Below are 18,547 nucleotides of genomic sequence, written 5' to 3'. Positions count from 1 at the left end.
TCCTGATTTGACAAATTCAAGTTGTCATTATTGTCATCATTATTGTCATCATACATTTTGCATGTTAAAATGGAATTATACGTTTGAGTAGTTTATGCAGCACTTTTGAACTGTACTTTTGCTTCAGTTAGTATTAAGGTAACGTAACTTCACTCAAAATTTATAATTTATAATTTATCAAAATTTATAATTTATAATTTATCAGGCCCTTTTAGCTTAAATAGTTGTTGAAAATAGAAGAGTCTATCGTTTTATTCAACAAGCAAACTAAATGTTTTTAACCTTAACACAAAGATATTGTTTACAAGTACATATATTCAGTGCATAAATCTATAATATTAAAGTGCACTCATTCAGGAGAGAGATTCAAGAGTGTTATTTAATTTTGAATTATCGACATTTTATAAACTAAACGGGCTTGATACAACCGGAAGAGTCTATATGTTATAATCGTAGAATAAATAAAACGATAAATAAAATTACATGTTCAACTGTCTTCTGATCAGTTCATTCATCAGGTCCATTGTTTGTTGCATCTGTTGAGAAAGAACTGGCAATTCTCTAGTCAGAAACGTGTTAAGCGCCTCAGTATTTTCACGAGCTATGGCGTGTTAAGGACGCCTCTGTCCTCCAGCAACCGGGTAGGGAATACCAATTTGCTGTGCCGGTGGCAGCATTTCGGCCTGCTGTGCCTGATAATTTCGCGGCGCTCGACCTGCGGCTTGCTGTTGCTGACCATGGTGTGCTGCTGGTGCTTGACGTTGGCCTTGACCTGCAGCTTGCTGTTGCTGACCATGGTGTGCTGCTGGTGCTTGACGTTGGCCTTGACCTGCAGCTTGCTGTTGCTGACCATCGTGTGCTGCTGGTGCCTGACATTGGCCTTGACCTTCAGCTTGCTGTTGGTGACCATGGTGTGCTGCTGGTGCTTGACGTTGGCCTTGACCTGCAGCTTGCTGTTGGTGACCATGGTGTGCTGCTGGTACTTGACGTTGGCCTTGACCTGCAGCTTGCTGTTGCTGACCATGGTGTGCTGCTGGTGCTTGACGTTAGCCTTGACCTGCAGCTTGCTGTTGCTGACCATGGTGTGCTGCTGGTGCTTGACGTTAGTCTTGACCTGCAGCTTGCTGTTGCTGACCATTGTGTGCTGCTGGTACTTGACGTTGGCCTTGACCTGCAGCTTGCTGTTGGTGACCATGGTGTGCTGCTGGTGCTTGACGTGGGGCTCGACCTGCAGCTTGCTGTTGCTGACCATGGTGTGCTGCTGGTACTTGACGTTGGCCTTGACCTGTAGCTTGCTGTTGGTGACCATGGTGTGCTGCTGGTGCTTGACATTGGCCTCGACCTGTAGCTTGCTGTTGGTGACCATGGTGTGCTGCTGGTGCTTGACGTGGGGCTCGACCTGCAGCTTGCTGTTGCTGACCATGGTGTGCTGCTGATACTTGACGTTGGCCTTGACCTGCAGCTTGCTGTTGGTGACCATGGTGTGCTGCTGGTGCTTGACGTTGGCCTTGACCTGCAGCTTGCTGTTGGTGACAATGGTGTGCTGCTGGTGCTTGACGTTGGCCTTGACCTGTAGCTTGCTGTTGCTGACCATGGTGTGCTGCTGGTGCTTGACGTTGGCCTTTACCTGCAGCTTGCTGTTGGTGATAATGGTGTGCTGCTGGTGCTTGACGTTGGCCTTGACCTGTAGCTTGCTGTTGCTGACCATGGTGTGCTGCTGGTGCTTGACGTGGGGCTCGACCTGCAGCTTGCTGTTGCTGACCATGGTGTGCTGCTGGTACTTGACGTTGGCCTTGACCTGTAGCTTGCTGTTGGTGACCATGGTGTGCTGCTGGTGCTTGACGTTGGCCTTGACCTGCAGCTTGCTGTTGGTGACCATGGTGTGCTGCTGGTGCTTGACGTTGGCCTTGACCTGCAGCTTGCTGTTGGTGACCATGGTGTGCTGCTGGTGCTTGACGTGGGGCTCGACCTGCAGCTTGCTGTTGCTGACCATGGTGTGCTGCTGATACTTGACGTTGGCCTTGACCTGTAGCTTGCTGTTGGTGACCATGGTGTGCTGCTGGTGCTTGACGTTGGCCTTGACCTGCAGCTTGCTGTTGGTGACCATGGTGTGCTGCTGGTGCTTGACGTTGGCCTTGACCTGTAGCTTGCTGTTGGTGACCATGGTGTGCTGCTGGTGCTTGACGTGGGGCTCGACCCGCGGCTTGCTGTCGCCGACCATGGTGTACTGCTGGTACTTGACGTAGGGCTTGACCTGTAGCTTGCTGTTGGTGACCATGGTGTGCTGCTGGTGCTTGACGTTGGCCTTGACCTGTAGCTTGCTGTTGGTGACCATGGTGTGCTGCTGGTGCTTGACGTGGGGCTCGACCCGCGGCTTGCTGTTGCCGACCATGGTGTACTGCTGGTACTTGACGTGGGGCTTGACCTGGAGCTTGCTGACCATGGTGTGCTGCTGGTACTTCTCCTTGGGCATGTGCTTCACGTGGAGCTGGCTGAATTGGCGCCTCATCATGATTTTGGATAGGACCGATAGGTTCACCATTCCTTAAATTTATTTCGTACAAGCCATTACCTTGCATTGCATAAAGTCCTCCTTCGTGGTTTCGGACATTATTCATCCCTATTTCTTCACCATGCGCTTCGATGCGATTATTTATCGCGGCTTGTGCTGCGTCTCGATCAAAGGCATTTTGTGGATTAGCATTCTCATCTCATCATCCGCTCCAAAAGTCCACTTAATAATCATCGGGAAAATAATTATATGTTAAGACTGAAGTTAAAACCTCAAAAACATCAATTTTTGTTTAACAAATCATAAATATTACTTGTTTTGTTCTCGTGCAATAAACTCGCAAACTCTTCGACGTGTGGCGGCTCGTTGTCCAGCATACATTTCCTGCACAGGTGCAGGGATATCGTCGAAGCGTTCATCTCGAACAACATCATTGATTATAATATCCCACAATGGGCCATTTCTTCTATAATGTTCATAGATAACTTCCCTTTCTAGCCCACCAATTCGTTGAATCTGTCGTCGTGGAGGCATTGTTGTGGTAAATATGTATAATTTGGTTTTCAATAAATTAGAAAGATTAAATCCCAATGGCAATGCGCATTCAGCTTTATGAAATAACTAATGATTTTTATTGAAATACCTGTATGGTTTTATGGTACTTACCATGCAGAAGTACAGGGCAATTAGGCATGTGCACGTTTATTGACAATTGCATGACAAATCAGCCTGGCATTCAATTATAAATAGTGTTAATGTGTTATACAGCGATAAATACTTCTATAGAGCAAGTTGTAAATAAGCTTCTGTATAGTTAGTAGGGTTAACCATAGATACGTGGTAACGTCAAAAATAGCGTGTACGTGGTTTGACAACAAGAAGAACTATATGAAGATAGTAATTTAATATGCCAAAGGCATTCAAAGTTAAATAATGCATATTACTCAGATTTATACACATGCAATGGCCCATTCTATTGTCTCCTGTTGTCGGTATTCTCGTTCGTATTTGTCTTATCTCGTTCATATGTGCATAACGAGCATAAAATTCTATGCACAAGTGATTAAAATTCCTGCATATTCGTTCCTTCTCGTGCTATTGTGAAAGTTATCTAATATGGTCGTATGTAAACTTGAAAGCACAATTGGTGCTCATATACAAACATTAAACAATATAACCATGCTTTGGCTAGCTATGATGTCAAATATTTTGAAATGAATAACCACGCTGGTTAAATGGTCTCATATAGTCCTATGTAAACTGGACAGTATGATTGGTGGTCATATACAAACATTAAAAAATTTAACCACGTTTTGCTTATTATACCACAGAAATATTTTGAGACATGGACAAGCACGCTGTTTTAATGGCCAAATGATTGTCCCATATTAATTTGTAAGCGTGTTTCGTGGTCATATCTCATCAGACTAGCGTAGGTTCGATTCCTGCAGGAGGACCGATAATTGATTTATTTTTCTATCAACTGTACGTTCCTGGTTTGATATCGAAGTCTGTATCATTGCACACGAAATTAATACCCTTTCAACCTATAGAATTTACCTTCATCGAAAGAAGGCAAAAAATCATAACTGATTTAGCCACACATATTCCCGGCGTTACCATCATTATACACATTAACCGCGCGTGGTCTTCTCAGCTACCTCTGTAGCTCAGTTCGCAAGAACGCTGCATCGGCATCGCCAAAGCGTAGGTTCGATTCCTGACGGAAGACCGAAACATTGATAAATTTTTTATCATCTGTTTTTGGCTTTAATTTGAAGTGTGTATAATTCCACTCGAAATTAAGACTTTTTTTAAGAGTATAAGCTTATAACCATGCTTTTTGGTTATGATGTCGAATATTTTGGATAAATAGATAAAAATCTTTTTTCCGGTTTCTTTATGGGCGTGTTCCGATACGTCTATTGAATCAAAATATGATGTCACTTCAAAACGTGAATTCATTAAAAAAATAGAACCATGCTTTGGTTACGATGTCAAATATTTTGGCATTGATAGACAGGCTGGTTAAATGGTCTAATTCGGGTCCTATTTAAAGTTTCAATTTTCAAGCATGTTTGCTGCTCATAATTTTATAAAAACATTATTTAAACAATAACCATGCTTTCGTTATGATGTCAAATATTTTGAAATGAATAACCACGCTGGTTAAATGGTCTAATATGGTCGTATGTATACTTGAAAGCATAATTGGTGCTCATATACAAACATTAAACAATTATCCATGCTTTGGTTATGATGTAAAATATTATGCTCTCTTTTTGTCTTAGCCAATCAGCAAGTTGTAGACGACCGTTCTTTCTTCGTTTAAATTTCGCGCATGCGCACAAGTACAATGACCATTGAACGTCCATGACATTTGGGCAACTTTGGATTCGTCTATGTTCTGTCAGAATACCCGGGGTTAATTCCTAATCTTCGGGTGGAATTAGTACCCTCGCACGGTGCTCCGCACCGGTTCGGGGATAATTCATTATGTTTTTTGGTGTTCTATTGTTATCATCAACCAATAGCAAACTTGTTCATATAGGTAACGTACCTACCCCTTAAACTTGGGCATAGTAAATAAATAGATGAATAGTGTCAAGAGATGCAGAATGAGTGCAAACGTGTTATAAAAAGTGTTTTTTACGATAATTTAGAACAGTCTTAATTTATTTCAACATTAATTATCCATCTTCTGTAATCACTGTCAAATACTTCAATTTGATTGGTTTACAGGAGTGCGATTAATCATTAATCGCACTCTTGGTGAGCTGTAATCGCACTTTTTTTCACAGCCAATGAAATTCAGCATAGCTTTACAAGTAGCCAATCAGCATTCAGGAAACAAAGTAAGAATTTGTTTTCTTTTGGGGCGCGAAATTTTTAAAAATGGAGGAATTTGACAATGATTTTGAAAATTTTGACCTTTTAAATGATATATTTGCTGAAGAAAATGACCAGAATTTTTGATTACAGAAGATGGATAATTAATAAGTAATAGAACGAATTAAGTCGTGCAATTAATGCCAAATCATACTCGTGCTTAACAAATCAACCTCCCGCTGCGCGGTCGGTTGATTTTGTAATCACTTGTAGATTTTGGCATTAATTGCACTCCTATTCGTTCTATTACCATTATTAACAAGCATTTATTTGATATAAAACCGCGCGACTTAGCTGCTAGTTGCACAGTGGTATTGTCTTCACTCTTCAATGAAATACATAATAATTTTTTTCTCATCATTTCCATAAAATTGCTTTTAATCTCAGCGATTATTATTTCGACTTCTAACCAGATAGGGCTTGCTGGTCAATTGGTATGATTCTCTCTTCGGGTGCGAGAGGTCATGGGTTCATCACAACCTTTATGTTTTAGGCTAATTAATGGGTTCAATTATTTGATATGCTTCGTATACCCAAAGGTATTTTAAGCAACTTCTGTCACATACCTGCCGCTATAGGGCTAATCTGAATTTCAAAGGTGTCAGGTTTTTTTGACTCACCCTGTATAGTTGCCATAGTTAATGCCATAGTTTCCTATAATTTACAAAAGTATGAAACCAAAAGCCTCATAAGAGATTTGACCTCTGGATCCCTGGTTTAAAAGACCAGAGCTCTAACAACTGAGTTAATATAAAGCGCGTCTGACAAATCGCGAATATAATTACTTTGCATTTCTCAAACTCAGTAACTTTGGTAGATGTTTAGGTTCTATTAGGCCGTATTCTGTAGCCGATTATCGTTCAGTTTCGTTGCCCCCTTCGGGCACTACTTGAAAACACGATAGAAAATTAGGATAAATTATAGAAAGTCTAAATTCACTTGTTTTCACCTTAACAAACCTGCAGTTCTCGAGCATTTCATCTTCGAAAAATCAGTGAATTTGCATGTTTTGCAATACACCAACGCCCTTTTGATTCAGCAGTTTTGTACCGGTATTTACATGAAGCTTCTGGCATTTTTGCTGTGCAAGCAGGTTTCAAAAGGAAGCTTTAAGTGGAGTTTTACAAGGTTTTTCGCAAATTTTCATAGTTTTTCAAAACTAAATTAGTCAGAGAAGACTTAGACAACAATTAATCGGAAAAACATCCGCCAATTTTAATTACACGCATCAAAATCATCCACGAGCGTTTTGTTTCTAGTCAAGTTATATAAAATTACTACACAATTCCCTTCCAGCATAACCTTTGTTTTATATTAACTACTGTTATAATACACACGTTTTCTCAACAAAACTATTTACAACATCTTAGTTTTTTGACAAAGTTAATTACCAACGCCTTTATCTTATTATCATTAATCCACTAAAAACGAATTTGTTGGGCGAAGACCAAGACATCTTTACGAAGTTGAAACAGAACAAATTTCAAACATTTTCCTTATGAAAACGTGAGAGGACATGTGAAAACTGCCAAGTTGGCCTAAGTCTAAACTTGCTGAAGTATTAGAAAATGAATCTGGAAATCCAGAAGTCAATGTTTGTGCATTTATTCATGGCAGTTATTCAGTCGATGAAAGGAAAATGGAAAATATTTGGCGATGATGCTCTTTTAAAAACCTCATCACGCTAGCACGAAAGTATAATTCCAAACGATTAGATTGTTGCAGACAGGTATCCTTAGTTGAGCATAAAGAATGCAGAGAGATAACGAAGAGCTGAAAAGTGAAAAAGGAGTCCAGAAAGTTCAAATCTTCGGATAAAATCAGAGTGTTCCAAAACCGTGGAAAAAGTGTTTAAGATGCGGTGAAAACAAGGAATCCCTCATATCTTTCTTATGTGAAATGTAACTCCTCCCGGTGGTGTTCCATTTCAACTATGTACGTAACTGCTAAAGAAAGATGCTATGTTTTATATCCCGGTGATTCCCCGAACGATAGTGTTACAAGTAAGGAGGTGTCTTCGCTTCATAGCAACGACGAAGAAGCAGACACTCGTTTAATTCTTCATGCTAAGTGCTAACCACGCAGCAGCAACGTACGATAAAGTTATTATCAAAAGCCCTGATACAGATGTTCTTATACCTGCGATTGCCATGCAACAACAGATGCACAAGAGATTTTCTTTTTGACTGGCACGGGAGATAGACGTCGTTGCGTGTTTGTGCCAGTTATCTCGAAATTCTTGGGCATGGATGTTGCTCTTTGTTTACAAGGCTTTCCTGCTTTTACCGGTAATGGCATTAGCAATCAAGCAGCATCATGGTATCAGTGTTTAAGTGCAGAAGTCAATCTTCCATCACTGGTTGGCGAGCTGGAGATAACTTGGACTTAAAATGCACCGACCTCTGTTCGTGTGGTGATTGCCAGAATGCAGTAGTTGGAGATGGTAACGACGATGATAGCTGTTATGGCCTGGCTCAATCTGATGACGATGATGAACTTGAAGGATCAGGATCTAATCTAGATTTCGGAGATGACGTCGATGATGAGTTGTGGTATTAGCTGTCCGATTAAAAGCCGGGTTGAGTTCAAAATCTTATTTGTGTTTTAAAATTATAAGGCGCTCATAATTCTCCCACAATGGTATTAAAACGTATAGCTTATATCAACCTTGGTATGCGTGTTCAATATTTTAACATGTACAGTAGTTGTACGTTGCAAATCACGTTTAAATAGATGTTGGCGTTGGTAATTAACTTTGTCAAAAAACTGAGATGTTGTAAATAGTTTTGTTGAGGAAACGTGTGTATTAAAAAAGTAGTTAATATAAATTAAAGGGTACGCTGAAAAAGAATTGTGTAGTAATTATTTTATATAAATTGGCTAGAAACAAAACGCTCGTGGATGATTTAATGCGTGTAAATAAAGTTGTTCTTATTTATTTGTAAATATCAAGAGCAGAATGCTTTAAAAAAATCGCAAATTTGCGGATGTTTTTCCGATTAATTGTTGTCTAAGTCTTCTTTGACTAATTTAGTTTTGAAAAACTATGAAGATTTGCGAAAAACCTCGTAAAACTCCACTGAAAGCTTCCTTGTTGAAACCTGCTTGCACAGCAAAAATGCTGGAGCTTCATGTAAATACCGGTATAAAACTGCTGAATCTGCTATATATGTCGTATATTACACCAAGTATCTCTGACATTTCCTGAATCAAAATGGCGTCGGTGTATTGCAAAACATGCAAATTCACTGATTTTTCGAAGATGAAATGCTCGATAACTGCAAGTTTGTGAAGGTGAAAACAAGTAAATTTAGACTGTCTATAATTTATCCTAATTTTCTATCGTGTTTTCAAGTAGTGCCCGAAGGGGGGGGGGCAACGAAAATCGTTTTCTAAGCGACTTTTCGTGCCAGAGAATACGGCCTATATGGTGTAATAGTTATAACATCGGACTCTAAATCCGAGAATTCGAATTCAATTCTCGGTAGAAACAAGTTCTTACCTATTCTTTCTACGTTTTTATGTAATTACTCCGGCGTCAGCGACGGAGTTGAAAATTCGCCTTGGTTTTTTTTAGTTTTTTTTATTATTTTTCGTCGTCGCAAGTCTACAATGCAAAATATACTAGTATTTGAAATGTGTATGTGATTGGATTTATCTATGTTTCAGTCTTGTCTCCCAAGAGTTGTGGTGGTGCACAGCTTTGGCTAATTTTCCGATGCGCGATTCGATTTCGCTCGCATGATACGGCAATTCCTCCAAGAGGAACAAATAACCGTTCTTTTGATGCTGTTCGATTAAGTTTAAATTGAATTGGGGTAAGAATATATTTAATACATGTAGATTCTGGTCCTATTTTAATAATATCGCTGCTATTTCGCCGTTTAACAAGATGTGGCCGTGTATGGGCGCGTTGACACGTCGCAGTTTGCACAGGATTGAAAATTTAATATAACTATATACGCACGAGTTCCAAAGGCAAAGTGTAAGACAAAGTGAATGTATCATGCGGTTTATTTACATTTTTGAGCAATTGAACTTCTATACTTTTTAAACAACGATGTGCTCTGAATTTCGCGATCGAACAACATTTAGGTTCGCAAGGCATCTAAATGAATATGAACTGTATTGTTTATGTACATGTTCAGAAGCTATATTGAAGACTAGCACGTGCGCACCACGCCGGAGTTAACGCCAGAACAGGCGTCTTGATTTTTGAGTTCAGGCTTTTCTCTTATAACTCATATTATCATTAATTATATTAATAATTATCAAAAATAAACCTTTTTGAAGAAAAACCTGGAATGTCCACACAAGCTAAGAGGCCTTTTTATTGAGATGAGAAGTTTAGTGCTAGTGCTATGAATATAATTATACGCAGATATATATTTTATTTAATTTGCGCTATTCCGGATAAGGTAAGAACGCGAAAAATCTTATCAGAGAGTTGAACTCCGGACCCCTAGTTAACGAGGCCAGTGCTCTAACCACTCAGACAATAGCGACCTTAAGCATGTAGGACGCGAACGCGACGTCAACGGTTATCAATGCAATGGGTCATTGAGAAGAAATGAATAATTAAAGACCCATGATGGGTTTTAAGCCGGTTTTCCACTAGCGATATTTTTCGCACGAAGCGACATTTTACTTTTGTTTCAGAGCTCTCAACTGCAACCATCTGGAACAAATTGCTCAAATACAAAGGAATAAAGTGTTATAGCATTTATTTAAAAGAGAATTTCAGCCGCGTCGTCGTCGTGTTGCCGTTCAACATGCTTAAGGTCCCTAATAAGGCAAACACATAACGCTTTTGCAATTGTAAAAACGAATCATCGTCAAAAAATAGTTATCCCTTCCAAGCTAATTCTGCATGTTTGCCGATGTTCAGTTCTTGTAATATGAATGACAACGTCTTCATGTATGACATGTCTTTACTATGAATACATTTGTGCATGCATAGTAGATCTCCTCGTTGTATATTTCCATATGGGATTGACACTGCATGGGATCAAAGTTTTATGGGGAGATCAACACTGCTTTTTGTCTTGAAGAAGGAAACTCAATCTTAGAAAAATTTCAAGTTGGGAGGGCAATCAGGGCTTGCACGGGAATCGAATCCGTGTCCACTGTGTCTGCTGCACCCAAAGCGAAATAAGTGCAGTAGCTTACGGTAAGTTATCAAAAATTCCGGCCGGCATAGCGGTAAGTGAAAACTTAAAGTTTTGTTGACTCGGGCGGCAGACAGCCTAATACTATACTCTTAAAAGCGAGCCTATAAAGGAAAAATAATATTTCTGAATAGATGTCCTTATAAGAAGAGGCAATTTCGCTCTAGACCAAACAGCATGTTTGTTTACATTTTTAGTAACCGAATCAGAATGCCTAAATTCGACTACTTCGGTTAAAAGGGTACAGTATTTAAAATTTTGACTACTCTGATTGTCTTTGCCTAAAAAATTTAAAAAAATATATCGTATAGTATAAAACGAAATTCCACCAGCTGGCAAACAATTTCTCCGTGTTATGAAAATCTTTCAAGATAACAAGACTGGTGGACGGCAGGATTTGAACCTGCGCCGGAATATCCCAACAGATTTCGAGCCTGTCGCCTTAACCACTCAGCCACGACTACATAATTGCCAGTTGAAAGGCAATGATAAAAAAAAACACAATAAAACACAAGCAAGTATTATAGGAATTGATTTCTGAAAGAGCGAATCATAAACATTGCAGTTCACTATTGTTACCAGAAGTCAATCACAAAAGTCGTTCATATCATTGAGTTTAAGTGGAAAATGTGAAGAGCCTCGTCAGAGATTCGAACTCCGCATCCCTGGTTTACTAGACCTTGATTTAGACCTTTATACTTGATTTATCCACCGTTTAAGCTAAACGGGTTTGATACAACCGGCCCCAGTGCTATACGCACTGAGCTAATGAGGCACGTGTAAAAAGCAATCGTGGACACTGTTGATATGACTACATTGATGCAAAATCGTAGCTCACTATATTTTTATAATGTTGATACTTAAATTAAGTTGAGAGAGTGCATCTAATGTTGGAACGGGAACACGTACCACTTTTTTTTCAAAAGAAAATACAGCATAATCATTACCTAGACCATTTGCAAATTGTTATTAAGACCGTTCTCTTTCAAACTAGACGGGCAAACAGGCCTTGGTTTATGGGCCCAGCACGCTTCCACTGCCCCACCCAGCTTGCTACACACTGCTTCTATGCCATGGATATATACACAGATCTGTATTTTCTTTTTACTTGTGCTGTTCCGAATAAGTTAAGAAAAGCGGGAAATGTTCTTACAGGTATCTTAGAAAATATTAGCGCATGAAGGTATGCACGATCGGGGAGTATAGTTTTTGAGTTCAGGCTTTTCTCTCACACTCCATTTAAGAAAAATGAACTTTCTCAACAAAAAATGATACCTACAATGTGCGCTGAAAAGATCTTTTCTATTGAATTGGCAACTTTAGCAGGAAATGGTTTCGATCCATTGACCTCTGGGTTATGGGCCCAATACGCTTCCACTGCGCAACCCTGCTTAATACACACTGCTTCTATGCTATGAATATAAAACTTGTGCTATTTCGAATAAGGTAAGAACAGCAAGAAATGTTCTTTTAGGAGAATAGCATCAAACAGGTATGCACGATCAGGGAGTGTAGCTCAGTGGTAGAGCATGCGACTGCAGATCGAGAGGTCAGTGGTTCAACTCCGCTCGCTCCCTTCTCTTTTATGAATGAAAAAAAAATCCAACATTTTTATCGTACTAATTAGTGAATTAAAAAACCCAAATTTATTTTCGTTGCAACAATCCGTTTGCTTGATAAATAATCCCTGCAGTTTAGTGTTTTTTCAATGACTCTCTGGGACACATGCATGTTCTATAAATTTGTAAAACGGGAGTCCATACCTGGAATACAGGGAATATAATTACTTTATCTTAATAATGGGCGTGCATAGATATACTGTAGAGCCAGGAATTTCTCAGTAATTTTTCTAGGTGTTTATGTCCTGTGGTGTGGTTAGCACTTCGGGCTCTGAGTAGGATAAATTATATAGTTGCTATTGTTGCCTATATACTTTTGTAAATACAAAAGTATGCAAAAGCCTCATCAGAGAGTTGAACTCTGGACCCCTGGTTTACAAGACCAGTGCTCTAACCACTGAGCTAATGAGGCGTATGTGCAAGCTTATCACGAATATAATTATATGAATACTTTATCTTAATAATGTGCATGCGCGTAGCAAACTACATATTAGGGACCTTACGATTGCATGACGCCAACGGCGACGGGAACGCCAGACGAGAAATATCAATACTGCGCATGCGTATTGCTGGAAGGTCACGTTGCCGCGAGCTAGACGTCGGCGCTTCGGATGTTTTGACGTTGTGCGAAAACGTGACACATAAAGAGCGAAATGTCTAAGGAAAACAGGTAAATGAACAATCTTTATGTGCATATGGTTCAATAGTTTTAGAAAACACGACAGAATATCAATCAGATTGTTATAAAAAGAATATTGCTGAAGAGGAAAAATCCTCCGGAATATCCCCAGAACCCATAGAATTGGATAATTTGATGGAAGATATTGTTGCTTTGTTTGAAAAGGCTGATAAATTTGAAGTAGAAAGGAAGAGGAGAGCTGAAGAAGAGGCTGCTGAAATTCAAGAAGTTAGAAGAGTGTCCTTGGAAACTTTTAAAGAGACAAAAGAAAGAAGCCCACATGAAAAACCCAATAAAAAACAAAGGACAAGTGGTGCTGATGCAATAGCCTTTATTAAAGAAAAAATTCAACAGGAGGGAAAGCAAAAAGAAAGTGAATTGGAATTGAGAAAGCAAGAGATGGAGCTTAAAAAAGATGAATTGAAATTGGAAAGGCAACTTAGAGAACAGGAACTAGAAATGAGAAGGAAAGAGCTAGAGGAAAGAAATAACATGAACTTGGCATTGTTACAACAACAGCAGCAACAAACTAGTGCAATTCTAGCAATGTTGCAGAAATTTGGCAGTAAGTAGTTTGTCTGTTCAACATTTGATAAACATTGTTTTGCCATCCCTGTTTAGTTTTTTTATAGTTACACATATAATGATTACTAATGAGTAATGACAGTTCAGCAGCTGTGCCCTTTCTTCTTTTCTCTCACTAATGATTAAAGTTACCACATACATGCAGGGGTAGCTTAAAGTGCATGGAGCTTGAATGGAATTGAAAAATTTATACTAATTTATACTAATTTGTGATATATTTGTCGCAATTATTCTGTCAGGGAATGGGCATAGCTGATTGACTTTAGCATTAGCATTAATGTTGATCATTTTAAAATTGACTGTTGTTTTAGAAAGCCAGCAAAATATAATTTGTAATTATACATACAGTTTGACATTAAAAAAACATATAAATGGATATGTTCTTTTGATTGATACTAACTAAAGTTTTAACATTTGTGTGAAACAATTCCCAATTTGGAAGTCAAATTATAACATATAAAAACAGAGATTGTTATTGAAAATATTCATAAATTGTTGGTGGGTCAATGCCAAAAAATTTGCTTGTTGCTGATCCATACAAAATAGATCTTGCATTGTGTAGTAATGCACACACAATAAACATTCTGCCAACTGCACTTAGATGAATCTTTAAGTTTTTCTTAAAATCAAGAAATTTGAAGTAATTTACAATGTCACCGAAAATCCACTCAACTGATAACCTCACTTGGCTAATTGACTTATTCCATTCCTTTTGGAGCTCTGTTAGCATTGCACCTCGAAACGGACCTTGAATCTGTCTAATCACTGGGTAGGCTGGATCACCATAAATAGAGAGAACATTGCCGTCAGTGTGCAATGAATGATTTTGAAGTTTTGGAAGGACTTGTGATTGTAATAGCATTGCACTGTAATGACGTTTTCCTTCCACTGGTCCAAACAGATTTGCAATTAAGCCATTTGGTGCAACTATCGATTGAAATTTTATGGCATGAACTTTTTTGTGACCATTATAGACCAATCTCTGGTATTTCCCAGGCCTGGATATGGGTCTTACCGTGCCATCTATAAACCCCCAACAGTTGTTTAAAGCAGCCCCTTTCAAATGAATCGCCTCCGCAAAAATTTTCAAATTTTGAGGATCCAGCCAAGGTTGTTCGAACGTTGCGAACAAATGATTCCAAGTATCATAAATGAAATTGGACATCATATTTGCAATCATGCACAACTGAGGCTCTGGCCTGGCAAATCGAGGTATCAAGTCTGCGTACCTGCACGGATAAGCAAAACGCTTTAAAAATATGCACATCGCTTCGACTGCGTCAACTTTAAGGCCATTATAGCAAGTCAACTCAGCTGGCACACGAAGAACATCAATCAGATTGTAGATATCATTTCGATAAAATCGAAACTCAGTTTTGCATTCATCATCAGTCATGCTGTCCAGATAGAAGTCATCATAGGTAAAGTATGGAATGTCCGGATTCTTTGGCTTGCTGGCGTTATATAGAAGGGCATATTCTACGTCGTCTATTGCATTACATCCGTAAGCAAACACGATAGCGTCTCTAAGTTTGGGCATCGCCAAAAAAAATGTTCGAGTGCAAATAATAAAACGCCAAAGGAGTTTGAAAAAGATAACAAAAAGATATATATACCAATAAAAAACAAAATGAAATGTTATAAAAACCTGCCGAAAATAATTAATTTACAAAATCTTGGACACTTTGGAAGTCTTTCGCCTTTCGCAATAGTTTAATATTTAAAATGGATGAAACAGACGTACTACGCGAAGATTTAAAAACGTAAGGTTAAATTTTGGCGGGAGACGGCAACGCCGTCCGTGCTCCCGTTCCAGTCCTTAGACGTTGCCGTTGGCGTCATGCAATAGCAAACTACATAATTATATACTATGCAGCATACATTCGTCAGTAAGTTTGATAGATTTTTAGGGTCTGTGGTGTAATGGTTATCACTTCGGACTCTGACTTCGAGAATCGGAGTTCAATTCTTGGTAGAAACTCTTTGAAAACATTCATTCTCCGTCTTTATGTATTTTTTTATTTCAGGCTTTCTCTTACAGGTATCTAAGAATATAGCATATGACAGGTATGCTGCATGGAACGCTCAGAGAGAGTAGCATATAGTGGTAGAGCATCCGACTGCAGGTTGACAGGTCACTAGGGTCAGTGGTTCAACTCCGCTCGCTCCTTCCTGTTCTATAAATTAAAGAAAAATTAAATATTTTTATGGTACCCATTAGTGCATGAAAAATCCCAATTTCTTTTCATGGGAAAAAGCCGTACGTTTGATAAACAATCCCTGCAGTTTAGGTTTTTTGAATGACTCTCTGGGACACATGCATGTTCTATATTATATTTGTAAACCAGGGCTCCATACCTGGAATAGGGGGAATATATGTAAATACTTCATCTTAATAATGTGCGTGTATATAGACTATACATCACAGCGCGGGTCAGATGTATATGATGAGCTGTCAAAAGATTGCAGATTACGTATTCGGAAGAAAAATTGAACTTTTTCATGCTATTCAAAAGGTTTCTTTTTAAAAACGGTACAGAAATACACAATTGTGAACCAGCGATTAGATTACCGGGTTTAAATGTCTCAAACACCAATTTCTGCTGTGTCTTTTAGTAGATGGTGTAATGGTTAGCACTTCGGACTAAACAATCCATGCAGTTTAGGTTTTTTGAATGACTTTCTGGGACACATGCATGTTCTATGGTATTATATTTGTAAACCAGAGCACCATACCTGGAAGAGGGGAATATATATAAAAATACTTCATCTTAATAATGCGCGTGTATAGTCTATACATCACACTACGGGTCAGATGTGTATGATGAGCTGTCAAGAAAAAAAGCAGTGTTGAACTTAAGTTGCAATCTCCCGATAAACTTTTTCCCATGCAGTATCAATCCTATCAATATACATGCAAGGAGGAGATCTAGTATGCATAAATGTAGACGTTGAAGACCTTATCAATCATCATATAAAAGTATTCAATATCAGAAAATGAATTCGTGCGACTTTTTTACAGTGCGTGGCACATTTTTTATAACTCAAGAATAATTTGTAAAGGCTCAAAAATACCGCTGTAACATTTTCAACTACCATATCACCGTATGATTACCATTGCCATCGTCTACAGGATAATCTCATGGTGTTTGTGAAAGCTACTGAATTTATGGAACAAACTTTAACACTAATATTTTCCCTTTTAGGTTTAGCTTGGCAGGAATAACTATTTTTCGCCGATGATTCATTTTACCTTTTTCATAAGTATTACGGGTTTGCCTTATTAGCTCAGTGGTTAGAGCACTGGTCTCGTAAACCAGGGATCCAGAGTTCAACTCTCTGATAAGGCTTGATTTTTTTTAACTGTGTATGGTAAGGGTGAGTAAAAGACTTAAATATTTGTGATCATTACGCATTCAATACTCGCCGTGAAAAAAATTACCTGCAAAATACTTTTTTGAAACATTTGTTTACATTTCTATTTGCGCATGCTTTTTTCTGGGTGCCTCCTTAGCTCAGTGGTTAGAGCACTGGTCTAGTAAACCAGGGGTCCAGAGTTCGAATCTCTGAGGAGGCTTTCCACATTTTCCACTTAAACTTAATAAGTATCTACGAACATGAACGAGTTTTTTAATCGGCCTCTTTTATATAACGATACAGCTGTACAATGTTTATGACTTGTTCTTTTTAAATCAATACAAATCTATAATAATTCATTGTGGCTTTTTGTGTTCTATTGTTATCAAGCAATAGCAAAGCTTGTTCATATAGGTAACGTACCTACCCCTTAAACTTGGGCATGGTAAATAATGAAACTTTCTGTGTAGGCTCATCTTATATAAATTCTAATTTGTAATAAAAAAGCGTGTAATATATGATAGTGTAGAGAATAACTGAAATAAAAACTTAACGCCCATGACCAAAACTGCTCCGGCTCGAAATCGGAATTAGCAGCCATTGATTGCAGTTGAATTGCTGTCTCTGATATGCTGCTGAATGCTCAATCACTAATGCATGATCTATTTACAAGCCTTGTGAACTGCCTCATTTCTTTCAATAATCAATTCCTATGATAAAAGCTTCACCCAACCGTCACCGCGAGTTCAACGAGACCCTTTGCTTTTCTCAGTCTTATTATGATTCCAAAATTCTGCTGGCAATTGAGAAGCAGTAAGGAAGGCATACCAATTCCACAGAACCTATTAATTAAAGTAATTATGTAGTCGTGGCCGAGTGGTTAAGGCGACAGACTTGAAATCTGTTGGGATATTCCCGCGCAGGTTCAAATCCTGCCGACTTCGACTCTTGATAGTCCGAAAGATGTTCATGTAGCACGGAGAAATTGTTTGCCACCAGGTTGAATTTCGTTTCAAAACATACGACATAATATTTTTTTAATTTTTTAGAAAATACCAGTCAGAGCAGTTAAAATTTCTAATACTTGATGTGAAATGGTTAATATTATACCCTTTTAACGCAAATTTATGCATTCCCGTTCGGTTACTAAAAAATAATGTAAATAAACATGGTGATTGGACTAAAACGTAATTACCTCTTTTGAAAGGGACGTCTATTCAGAAATTATTGCTGTTTTATAGGCTTGTTTTCAACAGCAAAATGGGATTTTTTCCGCACGAATTAACGGAAGTCTTTTGAACCTTAATTTTTCATGTAATATACCGGATTTTTTTAAAATTATACCGAAAGATAATGAACTATTCCCCCAGGTGTGGCTTGCTGGTCTAGTGGTATGATTCTCGCTTTGGGTGCGAGAGGTCACGGGCTCGATTCCCGTGCAAGCCCTGATCGCCCTCATAACTTGAAATTTTTGCGCGATTGAGTTTCTTTCTTAGCTTTTAAGAAAAAAAGCAGTGTTGAACTCAAGTTGCAATCTCCCGATAAAACTTTTCCCATGCAGCATCAATCCTATCAATATACATGCAAGGAGGAGATCTAGTATGCATAAATGTAGACGTTGTAGGCATGTCAACAATGAAGACCTTGTCAATCATCATATACAAGTACTGAACATCAGGAAAATGAATTCGTGCGACTTTTTTATGGTGCTTTTTTATGGTTTCGCAAACGTAAAATG

General features: G+C 38.6%; 7 non-coding genes across 7 annotated transcripts; 5 read left to right on the top strand and 2 right to left on the bottom strand.

Annotated features, from left to right (window-relative positions):
• Positions 1–10,951: 10,951 nt before the first annotated feature.
• Positions 10,952–11,033, bottom strand: Trnas-cga. The gene has a single exon. It is a non-coding gene; the product is annotated as a tRNA-Ser (tRNA).
• Positions 11,034–12,074: 1,041 nt separating this feature from the next.
• Positions 12,075–12,146, top strand: Trnac-gca. The gene has a single exon. It is a non-coding gene; the product is annotated as a tRNA-Cys (tRNA).
• A 381-nt stretch (positions 12,147–12,527) lies between these two features.
• Positions 12,528–12,600, bottom strand: Trnat-ugu. The gene has a single exon. It is a non-coding gene; the product is annotated as a tRNA-Thr (tRNA).
• Positions 12,601–16,729: 4,129 nt separating this feature from the next.
• Trnat-cgu lies at positions 16,730–16,802 on the top strand. Its single transcript has one exon. It is a non-coding gene; the product is annotated as a tRNA-Thr (tRNA).
• A 154-nt stretch (positions 16,803–16,956) lies between these two features.
• Positions 16,957–17,029, top strand: Trnat-agu. Its single transcript has one exon. It is a non-coding gene; the product is annotated as a tRNA-Thr (tRNA).
• Positions 17,030–17,671: 642 nt separating this feature from the next.
• Trnas-uga lies at positions 17,672–17,753 on the top strand. The gene has a single exon. It is a non-coding gene; the product is annotated as a tRNA-Ser (tRNA).
• A 430-nt stretch (positions 17,754–18,183) lies between these two features.
• Trnap-ugg lies at positions 18,184–18,255 on the top strand. Its single transcript has one exon. It is a non-coding gene; the product is annotated as a tRNA-Pro (tRNA).
• Positions 18,256–18,547: the final 292 nt, after the last annotated feature.

The sequence above is a fragment of the Dendronephthya gigantea genome, unplaced genomic scaffold (assembly GCF_004324835.1).
Source record: "Dendronephthya gigantea isolate DGI-Jeju-01 unplaced genomic scaffold, DenGig_1.0 000298F, whole genome shotgun sequence".
NCBI lineage: Eukaryota > Metazoa > Cnidaria > Anthozoa > Malacalcyonacea > Nephtheidae > Dendronephthya > Dendronephthya gigantea.
The sequence above is the reverse complement of the archived record's forward strand: the minus strand, read 5'-3'. Positions and strand labels throughout refer to the sequence as shown.